This window comes from Garra rufa, chromosome 7 (genome assembly GCF_049309525.1).
Source record: "Garra rufa chromosome 7, GarRuf1.0, whole genome shotgun sequence".
Classification (NCBI taxonomy): domain Eukaryota; kingdom Metazoa; phylum Chordata; class Actinopteri; order Cypriniformes; family Cyprinidae; genus Garra; species Garra rufa.
In genome coordinates, this window is record NC_133367.1 from 41,074,539 (window position 1) to 41,091,656 (window position 17,118).

At 35.6% G+C, this 17,118-nt stretch overlaps 1 pseudogene; it reads left to right on the top strand.

Moving 5' to 3' along the window:
* Positions 1 to 5,164: 5,164 nt before the first annotated feature.
* Positions 5,165 to 16,790, top strand: LOC141338166 (NLR family CARD domain-containing protein 3-like; annotated as a pseudogene).
* Positions 16,791 to 17,118: the final 328 nt, after the last annotated feature.

A 17,118-nucleotide genomic window follows, 5' to 3' on the forward strand; every position in this document is an offset into this window, starting at 1 on the left:
TTGTTTTTAACTGTAATGTATCTATTATTCCATAGTGGTGTATTGTGTGGTGTGAAATTATGGTTGTATAAAATCTTCCAATATAGCAAGACTTGCTGGTGAAACTGTGATAATTTAACTGGGAGACGTTGAGCAGTAAAATCACATCTTAATAGAAACTCTATTCCTCCTAATTTCTTGAATAACTCTCTGGGAATATGAAACCAAAAATTGTTTTAATTTAAAAGAGATTTCAGATAATTAATTTTAAGGGTCCCATTTATAGAATCAAAATCAATAGCTTGTAAACCTCCATCTTTATATTGTTTTATCATATGTACTTTTTGCATGTAATGGGTTCTTTTTCCAGATGTAACCAAAGTTAATCTGATTATTTTTTTTGATAGCCCTATTTGAAATAGCAATTGTGTATGCAGGATATATTAATCTTGAAATACTTTCCATCTTTGTCAAAAATATTCTACCTAACAAACTTATATCTCTCAACAGCCAAGAGTTGAGTTTAATTTGACATGTATCTATTGTTTTCCACACATTCCTAAGTTCATTTTCAGATGAATCTTTTGAGATAAGCATTCCTAAATATTTAACTGTTGATTTTATAGGGATGTTATAAGCATCAGTTAAGAGACATTGATGGATTGGCATTAATTCACATTTGTTCATATTAATTTTTAAACCAGAGGCATTAGAATAAATGTGAATAGATTGTAGTATTTTAGGAACCTCTGATAATTGCTTCAAAAAAAAAAAAGCAGTATCATCTGCAAATTGACTAATGATTACTGACTGGCCAAGTACCTCTAATGGGGCTATAGTTGAGTTTTTAATAAAGATGGAAAGCATCTCTGTGCTTATAATAAAAAGAAATGGGGGCATAGGACAGCCCTGCTTTATACCACGATTAATGGGAAATCTGTGTGAAGTACCTCCTGATAAGGAAACTGGACTATTAGAATCCTCATACAACGACTTTATGCTTTATGATGTTTCGAAACTTATCTCCAAAACCAAACAATCTTAAACAATCGAAAATAAAGGGATGTTCAATTGAATCAAATGCCTTATAAAAGTCAATGAAGAGAATAAAACCATCATCTTCTATTAGATGTCTGTAATCCAGAAGATCAAATACTAAACGAATATTATTGTGTATAGACCTTCCCTTCATAAAGCCAGATTGAGATTCGCTTATAATTTTGTGTAAAAAGACTTTCAATCTATTTGCATATACAAGGGCTATAAATGATCTGTGTTTAATAATGTAATTGGTCTAAAGTTATCCAATATTTTGGGGTCCTTATCAGGCTTAGGAATTAAAGTTATTATTCCTTGTTTCATGGTGGATGGAAATGACATCTTTTCTGTTGCTTCTCCAAACATAAGCATAAAAGGTTCTTTTAGCTCCAAAAGTGTTTATAAAAAATTGCAGTAAGGCCGTCACATCCTGGAGATTTGTCTAAAGATAAACTGCCTACTGCTTTATCCAATTCATCAGAGGTTATATCTGCATCACATAGTGCTACAAAATCATTATCTATAAGGGGAATAAAGTTTTTAATGTGATCAAAAAAGAACGTTGTATCATCCATAGAAAAGGATGATGAATATAGGTTATTATAAAAAGAAACAACTTCCTTAGTAATTGAAGCTTGATCAGTAGTTACCTGACCCTGAATTAATAAGGATTTAACTGAAAGCCTCTCTTGTCTTCTTTTTTCTAACGACAGAAATATGATGTACTCCTTTCCCCCTCCTCAATCCATTTAGCCCTAGACCTGATGAAAGCCCCTTCTGCCTTATTAAGATAAGTTTGTTTAAAAGACCTTGTAATTTCTGTTTTTCATTATATGTAGGTGATTTTTTTGTTATAATAGACATTTATTTCTTTAATAATATTAATTTCAGATAATCTATTACTTCTATTCAGTGTTTTTCCAAAACAAATTGAATATTCCCTCATTTTAAATTTAAGGAATTCCCATTTGATGTATGATATTATTGAATTATCAGACATCACATTAGAGACCATGGCCCTAATACCCTCATTAAAGGACTGGCATTTTAATAAACATGAACTGAATTTCCAATTCCCTTTATTTTGTCGGCTAACACCAGGAGGTTTAAAAATCAATTTAATAACAGAATGGTCAGTGAGAGGGGCTGCTGACATACCACAGTCACTAACAAGATTCAAAATAGAAACTGAAATTAACCAAAAATCTTTACTACACTATTTGGTTTAAACCAGGAATATTGTTCTGTGTTCGGATATTTAAATCGCCAAGGATCCAATCAATTGTGAGTACGACAAAAATCTGTTAAAACAGGGTTGTAAGAAGAGTTTTGGCTACATCTGGAGGGATATCTATCAAGGCACTCATCACTAACCATGTTAAAATCACCACCCATAATTATACAAGCTGTTGGATAAATGAGTTTAAGATTTACAATGACATTGGAAACATCTGAAATCAACTGTCTATTTTGAATTACATTATTAAAACCATAAACATTGACCATAATAAAATATTGGTCATCCATATGCAAGACACAGATTAACCAGTGACCATTATTACTGAATCTAGAGGTCACTAATTTACCAGGTGAGTTACAAAACAAAACAGCTACACCGGCTGATCTAGTGGACCCATGATCAAAAAGAATTTTGTCTCCCCACTGATTAACCCAAAATTTTTCATCCTCTGGTTTGGAGTGAGTTTCCTGCAAAAAAATAAAGTGTGCTTTTTCGCCCTTGCAAAACAGAAATAATGACTTTCTTTCTCTTAGTGTTCTCTCTTAAGCCCCTAGCATTAAGTGAAATACAGGAAAAAACAAAATTATTCATAAACAAAATTGGCAACAGCCAAAAATATTAGTATGTCCAACAAATTATACTTTTGAAGAAAAAAAATTGAGAAAATAACGCCCAAAACAGGCTCTGTCCCTTCCGACTGCATTCAATGCAAACAAAACCATCCAATCTAAACCTACAAGTCAAAAGACATTTCAGTCTTTAAATACTGCCTTTGTTCATATACCTTGTGTGCTCCTAAGTGATTCTTTGTCCGTTTATATATCCAGCACCTCCTCTGAAGTATGCCCGCTTCCCCGCATCCCTAGCTTCTTTTATCCTGGGCCACAGTAGAGCTCGGGCCTCCCTATCGGCTTTGCAGAGGTCTTCGATGAAGCTGATTCGGAGCTCTTTGCAGATCGCGTGATCCTTGGTCATTCTCCACAGTTCATCTCGGTGTATTCTCTGAGTAAACTGAATGATGACATGCCTTGTTTTGTTTTCTTCACGTCTACTAATTCGATGAACCGAGTCCACGATGTGGTTAATGATCGAGGACCATGATGGGGAGATTTTCACAAGCAACTGAACAATTGTCTCACGTACGTCTTCGCCTTCCTTTTCCTTTAGACCACGAATCCTCAGATTCCACCGGCGTTTGTATCGCTCCATCTCCAAAACACGCTCCATCAATTCCGCGTTATCTTTTTTTAAAGCCGGTACTTCTTGGACCGTAGACTGTAACTGAGTTTTGCAGTCCTTGATTTCGGCCGCGTTAAACTCGACTGCCTTGGCTATGCTGGATAACATGATGGAATTTTGTTGTAGCTGAGTACCTAAGTGTATCCACCTTATCCGTTAGCTGCTTTATTGCTTCTAAGACTGCATTCATTCCTTCTTTACCCTCTGACCCAGTGTCCTTCCTTTTAACTGTTGGTGCGTTCTTTGCCGGCGAGAAAGGATCTTTTCTTTTAGTATTCTCGGTGGAAACTGCTCCGGAAGCGTCTGCCGTTTCTAAGCAACCATCAGCTGCGCTCTAGCTCCAAGCCTATGCGTCTCCATGCATTGTTTCTTCTATTAGCGTCAAAATAATGGGGGCTTGACAAATCATAAAGTTCAGGAAACCACAATGATGAGCTGCTCCTCCATGTTTCTGCTGAGGTTTCAATGTAACGGAAAAACGTGAGGAAGCTGAATGGTTAGTTCATGTCACATGACCTGCGGTGCGCTTGCGACATTCTGAAAAGTTGAGATGTTTTTAAATCGATGCGGCGCGGACGCGCCTGGAAAAAACGACCGCGTCGCTTCCAATATGCGCGCGCAAGCAGCGCGTCTCCATTTGAAATAACGAACTTGCGCGCGCAAAAGACGCTTCATGTGAACGGCCCCTTACGGTGCGTTCACACTACAGCGTCAAATCCACGCTCAGTGCCGCTAGCAACGCTACAACGCCACTGCTTTGGGGAGTGTCTAATTTAGGGCTGAGCACACCTCTGAAAAACAATGTTCACACCCTATGTACGTTCCATTGTCTTATTTTAACGGCGGTTTGCAAAATAAACTGTAGCGTATACTAACAACATGCAAACTACATTTACTTTTGCTTGACTTTTTCCAATAATATGTGATTTCAGCTCAGTAATCCACCAGTTTCAGAAACACGCGTCATAATCTTGCCTTGCCTACTCTTCACAGCGATTGGTTGTCGCCGGCGTTTTGCGCTCGAAATTTGCATAAAGTTGAGGAATGCCCAACCTTTTGACGCTGTCAGCTGCTCTCAACGCTATCTCCGCGCCGCTTCCAATCCCAAAATGCACCACGCGACTGTTTACGCGCAACTTCCATGTGAATGAATTGAAAACGCTCGCTTCGCCCCGCTCGCTACGTGCCAGTGTGAACGCACCGTTATAGCATACTCATGGCCGTCAACTGGCTCATTACTGCGGGATAACGCAAGATTCTTCTTCGTAGTCATGGTGCACCTTCTTTCATTTAGTTATTATTTTCTTGATATATGCTACTTCAAAAAAAATGAACATATTATATCGATTGGATAGCGTAACATGTGAAAATCTGGGACAGTCCTTCAGAGCTCACAACGTGCACCCGATCCGCCATCTTGCCCGGGATCCCCTTTACTCCCCAAGATTGGAAAAGCAGTCATCAGTCGGACATTACGCAAATGTGTAGTTCGTGACGTGTGGCCGTTACAGAAAAAGATTTGAATTGCTGACGACTCGTTTAGGCGAATGTGACTGTACACTGTGAGTTTCTGTATTTATTCATTTCACAAAGCCTTTATTTTGTGTTTCAGATTTATATAAGCAGAATGTGATCTCAGTTCAATCACCCACACAATATTATTCCTAAATGACAACAAATCCACAAGACTATCCAACAAATCCAAATCTGAGAATATGTATTATTATTCTTGTTGATACATTCTTACAGTATTCCTACTATTTGTCAGTTGATGTTTGCTCTGTTTCTGTAGCTGGTGTGATTCTGGAGAGTCCTGTTCATCCTGTGACTGAAGGAGATACTCTGACTCTACGCTGTTTATATCAATTTACAACCCCACCAAACCTCAGAGCTGATTTCTATAAAGATGGATCACTCATCCAGAGTCAAACTACAGAGATGATCATCTCTACTGTCTCAAAGTCACATGAGGGTTTCTACTACTGCAAACACACAGAGAGAGGAGAGTCACCCAAGAGCTGGATCTCAGTCAGAGGTGAGAGTCAATGAAACTGTGAGGTGATTTATTTCTTCTTCTGTTCTTGTTCAGATATGGTGCTTGATAAAGTGATTGTGTGTCTCTTCTTCAGTGTCTCATTCAGAGTCTCAGATCTCAGTTCTCCACATACTCAGTTCAGTTCTGGCACTTTCTCCATATTTGTTAGTGACAGTCGTGCTGATTTTCAAATGCTGCAGGATGAGAGGTATTTGTCAGATTTATTACATTATGTTCAATTAAACACCAGATTGGTCAGCATTATTGTTAATACTGTGTAGTTTGTCATCCTTTGGGTTTGTAAGGTGCTTACTAAAGCTGCTTTGAAGCATGTATTTTGAAAATTGCTGTAAAACAAATAAGTTAAATTGAATCCGTCTCGCACCTCCTGTTTTATCTTTTACTCTACAAATACATAACTTTCCTCACTGACAAAACACGTAACGTCTTTGTTTTGTCTTTTCTAGTCAAATTTGATTACATATAGTTAAAAGATGATGGTAGGAAGATTATAAAAACAATAAACAGAGATAAAGAAAACACAAACCTGTTCAAGTAATTGTTTGATTGTTTTGTGTGTATTTAACAGTTGCATCTGTTGATGAGCAAGAAACTGCAATCTGATCTTAATTTGTTGTGATGATGAGAAAACTTCAGCTTCATCCTGGAGTCTCTCAGTATCTCAGTCTCACAGCATTGCAACCCTTTTGACTTCATGTACTGTAGTAAGTGAGTGAAACAGGATATTCAATGAGAAAACATGTAGGAAAGAACTTGATTTGTAAAAAAAAAAAAAAAAAAGTCTATATATATGTACTATTTATTTATTTACTATCATGTAAAAAGTGATGCACTATATTTACTCAATAAAATTGTCAACAAATTACAAGCAATATTATTAATTAAATTCAACACATAAGGACTAATCAAATGAGATGCTTACAAATTCGCCATTCAAAATGAGTAAAATTGCACAAAAATTTTAAGTAACAAAAATATTTTTTTAAATAAAAAAGAAAACAACTATGCTAATGAATACTGTTATGCATGCCAGGCCAATAGTTGGTGATCAAGAAACTCCCTGCAAAAACATAATTCACTTTTTTTTTGTTTTTTTGTTTAGATGATACAGGCATCATGTTCAAAGCTTGTGTTTTCAGGCCCCAAAACAGAGTTGTTGAAGACACCTGATGTTAACAAACAGAATCACTGAAGGAGAAAATCATTGTTTAGTTTACCATTACAGTTGTCAGTGTTTGCTTTAGTTGGGCTCTGGACACATGACTAGCATTAGATATTGTTCGACTGCTGTATAGAGAGAGAAAAACAGTTGGGTGGTGTTAGTTGTGTTTAAAAAAAAAAAAAAATTCTTTGTTTGAAAAACTATAGCAAGAACAGTGAATTACAAGAAAAACAAATATTTATCTAAATATAAGCAACAGTGATACTAATTAAAAGTCTCATGTGTTTATTTTTTGGGAATGTAACACTATTTCTTATCACGTTATCAGTATTATCACGGTATTGTTAGAATGTGCTGGAAATGTTGGAAAAGTACTGACACATAAATCACTTACATTTAAAATCAATAAACAGCAAATAAAATGATTTTTTGTTTCCATAATCACTAAAACAATAACAGTACCAGTGAATATTTCAATGACAACATTAACGACAACAGTTTATCTAATAGCATGTTCAAATATCTAATGTAAATGTTCAAATAACTAACTTATCTGAATTGTTTAAATGTCTAGAATCCACATAAGCTTGTTTTTCATCAACTGGTCAAAATTTACAGCAGGCCATGCAAATTCGGTCCGTTTTTTGGCCTGACAAAATCTGCACACAAGCTGAATGTAAACATAAGTCTCTGTAAATCCACTCTATGTGCTGAATTAAAGCTGTTTCTGTCAAATTCCTGGGAAAAGCAGTATTGTGATCGAGAACACTTCTTCATTGGTATTACATCGAGCGAAAATGAAAACAGAATGCCATCGAATCTTTTCTGAAGACATCTTTTTCCAGTATTTACAATGAAATCGCCTATGTATGTATTGAATAGATTTAAAGGATCTTATTTTATTATCTGCTTGTAAGCTGCTGTCTGCTCGTTATTTTATGTTCTTTGATAACATTTCAATCAGCTGTATACAACCCTTTACTTAAAATAATGGAATCACACACTTTGAAGATGTTAACCCATTTTTTATTACTTCATCACAAATAAATCACATATATTTTTTTTGTTTAATGATTGAACACATAAAAGATTAACCATGTTGCAAATGCCCCTCGTTGCAACCGTCCCCACTCTCCCCTACATATTCCTGCAGAGTTTTGCTCCAACCTTGATCAAACTGTATCTGAAATCAACCCTATACCCTCATTCACTATTCCCCACATTAGGCCACTAATACAGTTCACTTGAAGGAGAGAATGAAAGCAAGTGAGTGAATTCAGACACTGAGTGCACCGAAAGGACTGGTGTTTTTGCAGAGTTTGTGCTGCTTGCTGTTTAATAATCATTTGAAAGTGGCAAGCTGGCAGCTAAGATGAAAGGATTTCTCTTGAACTGGAACTTGTCATGAAAAATATGTACAAACCTTAATAAATTTAATAATAATTAAATAAAATGTAAGTTTTACATTCTGTAACAAAAGGACGAACCAAGACTATAAAATGCTGGGTTACAAACAACCCTATGCTGAATAAAATATGGACAAACCCTGTGACTAGGTTTAATGTTCAACCCAACCTTTTTTATTTAACTCAGCCATCGCTTAAAATTACTATATTTCTTGTTTAAAATTAACCCAAAATAGGCTGAAAATTATCAACACCTCAGTTTTGTGGTACATTATAAAACAGTATGCAATAATAATGTATTTTGTAATTTAATTCAAATTATTAAACGGATGCCACCTTATTGGGATAATAAATCCCTCCCTACACCTACCCCAACTCTAGCCAATATTTATTGTAAATTTTTCAATTATCTCTTAATTTTTATTGAAAATAAAGGCTTTTCTGATGTAATGGGATTTGAAAAGGGAGAAAAAAGGTCAGCAAAAGTCAGATTCAAACTCGATCAATAAATTAACCATTAATTTACCATTTATTCATAAGCTGAAAAATAATAATTAAATAATAAGCATTTTCTAAGTGCTTAAGAATAAATGTTCATCTTTTGATTATTGCTGATGCCTCTAATAAGTAAATTGTACTCAAAAGTCTGTAAAATGATTGGCATTAACTAAATGACATAAATGTATGTAAAATTACAAAAAAATTATCAGTAAACAATACAATAATAAAACTGTCAGATGATAAAATGGTCAAATGACTGGCAACAATAGCTTCCTCCTTATTATAACACTGTTATTTTACAAGTGTTTCCTGAATTATTGTGATCAATAATCACAATAATTGCAGCCGTGGCAGCCGTGGCCTAATGGTTAGAGATTCGGACTTGTAACCCAAAGGTTGCAGGTTCGAGTCTCAGGTCCGGCAGGGATTGTAGGTGGGGGGAGTGAATGTACAGCACTCTCTCCACCCTCAATACCACGGCTGAGGTGAGTCCCTTGAGCAAGGCACCGATCCCCCAACGGCTCCCCGGGCGCCGCAGCAATGGCTGCCCACTGCTCCGGGTGTGTGTTCACGGTGTGTGTGTGTGTTCACTACTGTGTGTGTGCACTTGGATGGGTTAAATGCAGAGCACAAATTCCTTGTATGGGTCACCATACTTGGCCTCACTCACCCCCTTTCCTTTCCTTTCCTTCAAACACATTTACTGTATAAATAAATGAATAAAACATCAGCAACAGAACATTAAACACTAACAGATCTCTCTAGATCTCAGCATCTTCACTCGTTACAAACCAGTCTGACTTTATTTCTTTAATACAAAACTTATTATTGAGAATTATTAGCGGTTTCAGTGTTGCAGTTCAGTTTAACAACAGCCAAAGTACAGCTGTGAGGAAAGTATATTCAGGTGTTTTAACTTGGAATAATAAAGAATAAAGATTCAATATCAGGAGACTCAAACTCCTCCTTGTCAGGTGACACATGAAAGTGAAACTATTACAGCAGGATCTGTTTTGTCATATGAGGAAGTAAACTACGTTAAGAGAGAAAAACACAGTGAGTAACACAATTTCACAATCATCTTTGATAGACAAAATCAATCCTGAGACTGGTTTAAAGTGAAACATTAACATAAAGTACAACATTAAGCAGTTTTAGATATTTTGAAAGTAGTTAAATAGCATTAGAAGAGAAAACTTTTGTAAATCGTCAGATTGCACCTTTACTTTCATTTTAACACAGTGCTTGTCTGAATTTGTTACGCTGTTTATGAATAATTTGATTCTGTGTAGATAATGTCAGGATGAAATAGTTTTTCATGTGTGCAGGTCATTACTGTGAACTGACTGTTGAGACAGAGCTGGATTTGAGGAAATTAATTGCTGAGATGATTCATAACTCACTCTGTGGATCAACATCTGGATCTGCTTTTAGATGAAACCATGGCCTCCAGAATGAATCTCTCTGATGAACATGAAAGAAAGAAAAAGACAGTCAAGAGGTGAGAGAACTTAAAATGTTTTGCATTTTTAATGCTCAGAAACAATAAATGTATACTACAATAGCATTTTCATGTACAGTCAGATTCAGGAGGTGAGTCAGATTTACTTGAACACATCGATGTGTCTGTGAAGAAAAAACAACTGATGGATCTTTCAAATGTCTATAATGCATGAATGAAAAAAGCACATGGGGCAGATTCATTTTATTTATATGAAAATAATAATACTTTAATCTTTAACTCTCAAGTCACAACAGACTACTCAAGTGAAATATCAACATTAATGGGAGTTTGAAACAGTAAATGTGTTTCTGTCAGAGCAGTGTGAGATTTTCTGAAACAGTTTGTATTGCTGTTATATTTCAGTCTGTGGCAGAATCAATCTCCTGAACCCAGCTGTGTGTCCATGAAGAGTGACCGGTCAATGTATGAGCCAATTCATTTCAGTTTGGGAGAATCATCTGCTGATCTGAGGTGTTGTTTAATTTACAGTTTAAGAAATATATGATATTCATTCATTTACTGATGTGCATTAAATACATTAGTATATTTACAAAAATGTTCAATATTTGTTTAACTACAGTCAAAAACATAAAGGACCAGAATCACAAACAGCAAAGAAGAACTTAGACTCCATTTTCAAGGTTGGTTTTGTGTGTGTCCGTCCCAAAACAATAATCCTCTGGGTAAAATTATTAAAAAATTATCTGTAAAATCGTCTCTGGAATAGTCACATTTACTTCCCTACCCAAAAAAAGTATTAAGAAACTGAGAAATCTGTAAAATTTTCTCTTTAATAGTCATATTTACTTTCTAACACACGTAAGATATCAGGTTACTAAAGTAGAGTAGATGAACCCATATGTAACCTGACTGCTGCACAAAGATGAACATCAATCTAGCAAACAGACAATCCAGTCAAACTCCCTCTTTTAACCTCAGTATCTGTAGACGCTGATGTTTGAGCATACAGTGGAAGTTATTATCAGATGTGATATAATTCAGTGATGTTTATAAGTATTCATGCTCTAACTCTTGTGTATTGATGCTTTGGTTCACCTTCTCTGTGACTGAATGGATGTTTATTGTTTGAATATTTACTATGATTTCAGGAGATTGAGCACAGAATCGTCTCTGAGTTAAAGAGTTTTAAGAGACTACTGAGTCCAGATTACCCAGAATGCTCTGAAAGAGAGCATTATGATGATGAGGGTCATAACAGAGTCAGAGAGGGGCTTCTGAAGATCACACTGCTCATCCTGAGGAAGATGAACCAGACAGACCTCGCTAACACACTACAGACCAGTAAGAGCTCTGGATCAGCAGATTATAGCCTGTATTTTTATGATCAACCTTCTGTCTTCAGTCACTAATGTTCCTGAATGTCACGACACATCTAACATATCAAACCTAAAAATACATTTCTAAAATATTGCTCTGCCGATAACAACAGTTATTTCCTTTGCTCAGAACTGATGCCTGTGTATCAACAAAAACTCAAATCCAGACTCCAGGACAAATATCAGAGAATCAGTGAAGGAATGTCCAATCATGGAGACTCAACACGTCTGAATGAGATCTACACAGAGCTCTACATCACAGAGGGAGGCAGTGGAGAGGTCAATAATGAACATGAGGTGAGACACATTGAGACAGTGTCCAGGAGACCAGAGACACAGGAAACACCAATCAACTGCAATGACATCTTTAAACCCTCACCTGGACAAGACAAACCCATCAGGACTGTGCTGACTAAAGGAGTCGCTGGAATTGGAAAAACAGTCTCTGTGCAGAAGTTCATTCTGGACTGGGCTGAAGGAAAAACCAATCAGGATGTTCATTTCATATTTCCACTTCCTTTCAGGGAGCTGAATCTGATACAGAAAAATCTCAGTCTTGTGGATCTTCTAAATCACCTTCACACAGAAACCAAAGAATTTAAATCGTCAGATTATGAAGACTACAAAGTCATGTTCATATTTGATGGTCTGGATGAGTGTCGACTACGTCTAGATTTCCAAAACAATCAGAGCTTGTCTGATGTAACAGAATCAGCCTCAGTGGATGTGCTGCTGACCAACCTCATCAAGGGGAATCTACTTCCTTCTGCTCTCCTCTGGATCACCTCTCGACCAGCAGCAGCCAATCAGATCCCTCCTGAGTGTGTCCACCAGGTCACAGAGGTACGAGGATTCAACGACCCTCAGAAGGAGGAATATTTCAGGAAGAGAATAAATGATCAGAGTCTGGCTGATAGAGTCGTCACACACATCCGATCATCAAGAAGTCTGTTCATCATGTGTCACATACCAGTCTTCTGCTGGATTTCAGCCGCTGTTCTAGAGAGGATGATGGGTAAAGCAGAGAGTGCAGAGATTCCCAAGACTCTCACACAAATGTTCACACACTTCCTGATCTTTCAGACCAAACTGAAGACACAGAAGTATGATGGGAAATATGAAATCAATCCTGATCAGGCTAGAAAGACTATTCTGTCTCTAGGAAAACTGGCTTTTGAACAGCTGGAAAAAGGGAACCTGATCTTCTATGAAAAGGACCTGAAAGAGAGCGGCATTGATGTCAGAGAAGTGTCAGTGTACTCAGGAGTTTGTACCCAGATCTTCAGAGAGGAGTTTGGACTGCAGCTGGGGAAGGTGTACAGCTTTGTTCATCTGAGTATTCAGGAGTTTCTTGCTGCTTTATTCAAGCTGCTGTCCTTTTCTGAACAAAACACAGGACTGAGGAACATGTTCAGGTCACCAATGACCAGTTTACTGAAGAGAGAAGTGGACAAGGCCTTACAGAGTGAGAACGGACACTGGGACCTTTTCCTCCGGTTCCTTCTAGGTCTCTCACTAGAGTCTAATCAGACTCTCTTACAAGGCCTCCTGAGAAAGACAGTAAGCTGATATCAATCGGGAAACAGCTGAATACATTAAACAGAAGATCAGAGAGAATCCCTCTCCAGAGAAATCCATCAATCTGTTCCACTGTCTGAATGAACTGAATGATCACTCACTAGAACAGGAAGTCCAGAAATACTTGAGCAGAGGAAAAAAAACAATCATAGGACTACGTAGTCTCTCTAGAGTCAAACTGTCTGCTGCTCAGTGGTCGGCTCTGGTGTTTGTGTTGTTGAACTCAGAAGAAGAGCTGGATGAGTTTAAACTGGCTAATTATGATTCATCAGAAGAATGTCTCCTGAGGCTGCTGCCAGTGATCAAAGCATCTAGAAAGGCTGAGTGAGTATTTTACAGTGTCTTTGTTTTATTGACTTTATTTTTTAAGGTATAGGTCTGTGTTTCTCTACACTGTTTCTTTAAGGTCTTTCTTATTTGGCACACTCAGCATTGCATTAGCGTTTGTTGAAATAAATAAAATAATTAAAATTAAAGTATAATAGTATAATCAAGTATAATAATTTAATTTCATTAGATTAAATTAAATTATTGGACATATATATATATATATATATATTAGTGTATAATGTCATGACCCTTTGTTTGTACATCAGATATACATGTAAAGAAATATATCTTTGTTATATAAGGCTTAGAAATGTACACAAAAACTGATCGTCAAATTCGCTGGAAAGGAACATTGCTTTTCTCAACTCCACTCATCACTTCTGAGCATTTCTATGGCAAGCCGTTTTAGCATTAAATACTCTTTGCCACACTAGTCATAATTCTGTTTTGACTCGTCATAATTCCAATCAAGATATCTACAATGTTAATTTGACTAGTCGTAATATACATGAGAGATATCTATAATGCTTTTATGACTAGTCATATTCTTCCATACTCCATTGGAAAATATTTTCAGATGTCTACACATGAGTTTTGACTAGTAGAAATTGTAATTAAAGATATCTATAAATGAATTTTCACTAGGCAGAACTTTAATTAGAGATATCTATAATTGAGTTGCCACTAGTGCAAATTATAATTCAAGATATCTCTAACTGGGTTTTTACTAGTCATAATCCAATTGGAGATATCTTTAATTCATCATTTTTAAAGATATACATTTGTAGATATCTGTAAATAATTTAGTACTAGTCGAATTACAGTTGTAGATATCCTGAATTGGATTTTTGACTAGGCAAAACTTATTTAAAGATATCTGCAATTTAATTCTGGATATCTCAATCAGATTTTCGACTAGGATGATCTTTCTTTGGAGATATCCGCATTCAGCTTTGTGACTAGGAAGAATTTGAATGTAGATATCTAGAATTAACTTTCTGACTAGTCAAAATTATTTTATAGATATCTTAATTGTGTACTCAAACCACCCCTTTGCTAAGCCCTGCCTTAATCTTCAAGCAGTGTTGCCAGATCAGACTGACGATTTCCAGCCCAAAAGCTCACCAAAGTAATGTGATAGAATTGTATTGCCATGTCAAGGTTGATAAGGACCATTTTTATATCTTTAATAAAATAATAATGACAAAACAAAATAAAGATAAATCAATTTCACAGGAATATGGATCAAAACAGTCCGAAAACATGCTTAAAATGTCCAGAAATCTTTTCAAAGTAGAAATTAACTGACGACTTTAACCCTTGGAAAAACACATGCATCATTTTCAATGTCCACAGTTAAAACTTATGTGCAAAAAGTGCACAATAAAGTGATGAGAAACAAATGTAATGTAGCTGGTTTCTCTGTGTTACTGTATATTTTAAGGTCTTTCTTATTTGACACTCAGCTATCATCATAAAGCGCTCTACTAATGACCTGATGAGTTGAATCAAGTGTTTGATTAGAGAGATTTGTCTAATCTGTGCAAAGTCAATATGCCTTTAGGAACAGGGTTGTGACTCTCTGATATTATAAATATTGGAATTGGGATCATTACCAATCAATTAAAAGTTACATTCAGATTAACTTAAATTCAATCTAATAATTCATAAATTATTAGCAGAGGTGGAAAGAGTAATAAAATATGCTACTCAAGTAAAAGTACTGTTACTTCAATGAAATTTTACTTAAGTACAAGTAAAAGTACTGGTCAAAAAATCTACTCATGTAAAAGTAAAAAGTAACTCATTTAAAATTTTACTCTGAGTAAAATTTAGTAAGTATTATTATTATTTTTTTTTTGAACAGCAGTGGGTGGGGGATTCTAGTGTTATTCAAAAAACAAAAAACAAGGGGATATAATTCTCAACCTGGATGTTTTTATTTGAGGAAGCAACTTTACAAATTAAAGTGCAATAAAAACAAATAAATAAGATACAATAAAATAAAAAAAATAACCATATAAAACATTTAGGGAAATCTTTAGGCAAATAATCCCATAAAACTTTAAACATCACAACCACTGAATGTTGCATAAACTGTGAATTCAGTAGAGCAGGGGCTCCCAACCTTTATTTACTGCGGGGCCCCCCTCCTTCTCCGTTCAATTTTGCAAGGCCCCCCTATGCCAGACATGTCCTCTTATTTATTATCATCTTATTTATTTATTTACTTCCACAGTAAAGAGAAAAGTATTTATTTTTAAGTCTTTTTTATTAACCAAAACATTTGTTTTGCCTTACTATTCTTCTACTGCATCTTATAAAAAAAAACTTAAAATTCAAACCAACTTTAAATTAAAACTTTAAATATACCTTATAACCTTTAAAGAAAACCTCTGCTAAATTCTAACTTGTAAAAATTCTAAAATGTAAACTATATTTTAAATAATGTATTTAATAATAAGTGTTTAGTATTAAGAAGCCTGTGTTCGTGATGGTGATTTTAGTTAACGTTACATTGTTCCGCCTTTAGATGGCGACAAGAGACTGTTTTATGAGTGAACAGTTAAAAGTGACTTTGGGACTTTTAAACTGAAAATTTAAGCGGAAGTTATGTTTAGCTTCAACAACAGTTTGCCACAGCGAATAAATGGACTGAGCAGCAAAATCACCTTTAACAGAAGAATGGATGTTAATATTTTCTTCAGTGAACTTTTAAACTAATGTCATATCATCGTGAATATGAATAATGAATCAGATGCAGGTCCGTTAATCACTTGCTCAGTCCATCTCTCTCTCTCATAATACTCAAACATGATACAGTGAGGTTTTAATACAGTAATCATAGGCTTTTAATGAAGCAACTCAACTTTCCTTCGTTACTAGTTCTAAACTGACGTTTTGGAATTAGTGAGATTTGTAATATTACTTGCATATCATTGCTCTTTTGTTGATTCTGATTGCTTTCATTTTCCTCATTTGTAAGTCGCTTTGGATGAAAACGTCTGCTAAATGACTAAATGTAAATGTACTGCTGCACAATAAACGGGCTGAATACAAATTAAAATATAGTTCAGGGTTAAGACTCAAGTAATTTTTGGGATATTTATGGGAAATTTTGGGTCCTATTTGTTGAGTCAAATCTGAATTAATTTGATTTCGAGTCTGAAGTCTATTAAAATGGGACTTGACTCTGAGTCTCTCTCAGTGCCTGGTTTAATAATTGATATCTATGATATGTATTACATCTGTGTTTATCAGCAATTACATTAGACACATGAGTCCAGCACTAATAACTCATCTTTAGTTTTTCTGTTTATTCTCTGCAGTCTTTCCGGCTGTCCTATTACACAGAAAGGTGCTGCTCTGATTTCTGCTCTACTGGAGGATCCACACTGTAAACTGGAGAAACTACTGTGAGTCTCATCACATCTCAGTAACTATAAGGTTTGGAGTAAAAAGTAAAAACTCAGATGTGTTTTCTGTAGCAGTGGTTTTGTTTGCTGCCCTTTCACCCCCAGTTCAAACCCTTTTTAAATAAATGTATAAATAATTAATAAATAAAAATAATTCAATTGCAGGGTGGCCGCGGATCCTTAAAAAGTCTTAAAAAGTCTTAAATTCAGTATTAGAGTACAATCGGGCCAAAGACACGTGTCTCCTCAGAGTTATCAGACAAATGAATATTGAATGCAACTTCCAAAGGGAAAATATAGAAATATATGAGGTGGAAAGAACAGCTTTTTAT